The following is a 1,862-nucleotide window of genomic DNA, read 5'->3' as shown; positions in this document are numbered from 1 at the left end:
GATGGCCGATGTCAAGTGGGAGTTTATTATAACAATTTGTTGCTATAGTAAACCAAATATTTCACCCAGACTCTCCTCTTTGTCGTTTGGAGAGGAACTCAATTTGGAGATTTGGCAATTGATGCCGGGTCGTTGTTGGGGTGTGAAGATGTTGGTTGTGCAGCCTGAGTGGTGGACAAGTTGTTATGGGTGGTTGTGGTGATGGTGCCGATAGTGTGGCAGCAGTGTGGCGGTGGTGTTAGTGTGTTGTTAGGGTCGATGGTGTTGCGTGGGTGTGATGCAGTGAGTTGGTGGCGAAGGTATGGGAGGGGTGGACATGGTGCAACGATGGGTGGAAGTAGTAGCGGTAGTTGGAGGCAACGATGTTGTGGTGTTGGGTAGTAGTGGGTGTAGGTAGCTATGTCATGGTCGTAGTAGCGATGGGTGGTGAGGTTAGGGTCGGTTGGTGGCGTGTGGAGGTAGCGATGCGGAGTTACGTAGTAGTGTGGGCGGTGGAGTAGTGGGGGTTAGTGCAAGCAGAGGTAGCTACGTGGCTGTAGTGGGTGGCGAGTTGGTGTTGTGTGGGTGTGGTGCAGTGATTGTTGGTGAATGTGTCGGAGGGGTGGGTACCGTGTAGCGATGGGAAGAGGTAGCAATGTCGTGGTCACGGTTAGTGGCAGGGAGGTAGTAATGTGGTGTCGGTGGTTAGCGGTTAGTGGAGGTAGTAATGTGGCGGTGTTCGTTAGTGTCGTGTGGATGTAGCGATGTGGTGGTGTTGGGCAGTGGTGGGTGGAGGTAGCGGTGTGGTGGTGTGCGTTAGTGATGGCCGGAGGTAGCGATGTGGGCGATAGTGACGTGGTGATGTTGGTTGGTGTCGTGTGTAGGCGGCGATGTGTCGGTGTTGTTGAAAATTGCGTGGAGGCAATGGTGTGGTGGTAGTTGTTGTTATGCGGTGGCAGGGTGATGTTGGATATGTTTGGGTAGACATAGTGATGTGACGTAGTGGATGTTGTGGTGACTGTGGCTGCAGTGTTGTTCGTGTCGGGGGCTAGTTGTGATGTTTGCTGAGAATGTCGTCGAACTCTGGCGGGGGTGGTTGTGCCTTGTAGCACGGGTATTTCCGTACAAACCATGCAAGTTTTGGATGGGTGAGTATCATTTCAAAAATGAGTGCCATGTTCGCGTGACCGTCGGATGTGGTGGGATTTCGTAGCCATGCTCGGACTTGTGTGGTCCAGTGTCGTAGAATTGTCTCAACAAGCGATACCCTCTTGGGAGGCGCAGCGTTGCGGAAGCGCGTGTTGCATCGATGTTTCCACAGCTAGTATATAGTGTTTGTGACAATCCAGATTTGGACGAGAAGTTCTCTGTCTGGCAGCCATGGTGGTGCAGGGGTGAGGCGCCGGGGATTCGTTATTGTGTGCCATGTAAACGTCATCCCAAACTGCTGCCAAGGGGGTTCGAGTTGGAAATTGTCGTGCACGAGAACATAGCATGCATGCCGGTTCGACGTGAAAGCAGGTAGGTATACGGACATAGCTGGATGTTCGGGTTCAGGTGCTCCAGGAACCAAAAACGCGCTTGGAAGGGAAGGAGTTTGAACAGTAGGCGGAAGTACGTATCAGCGACGAGGGGGTATACTGGTCGCATCAGATTGCGCAAGTGGATGAGTGTCGAGCGGATTTCGGCTTTGGGTATTGCCCAATTTTCAAACGGATGTTTGAAGGGCTCCTCCGAAGGCTTTGTGTGGAGATATGTGATATCTTTCGGCTTTAAGTTGAAAAAAGTGACATGATGGCCGAGTGGTCTAAGGCGCTGGTTTTAGGCACCAGTCTTCGGGCGTGGGTTCAAATCCCACTCATGTCAAATATTTTTTCTTCGTT

The 1,862-nt window shown here is 51.9% G+C and overlaps 1 non-coding gene across 1 annotated transcript; it reads left to right on the top strand.

The window, feature by feature from the left end:
- The first annotated feature begins 1,767 nt into the window (after positions 1 to 1,767).
- Positions 1,768 to 1,845, top strand: H257_18776. The gene has a single exon. It is a non-coding gene; the product is annotated as a tRNA-Leu (tRNA).
- Positions 1,846 to 1,862: the final 17 nt, after the last annotated feature.

The sequence above is a fragment of the Aphanomyces astaci genome (assembly GCF_000520075.1).
Source record: "Aphanomyces astaci strain APO3 unplaced genomic scaffold supercont1.217, whole genome shotgun sequence".
Lineage (NCBI taxonomy): Eukaryota > Oomycota > Saprolegniomycetes > Saprolegniales > Verrucalvaceae > Aphanomyces > Aphanomyces astaci.
The sequence above is the reverse complement of the archived record's forward strand: the minus strand, read 5'-3'. Positions and strand labels throughout refer to the sequence as shown.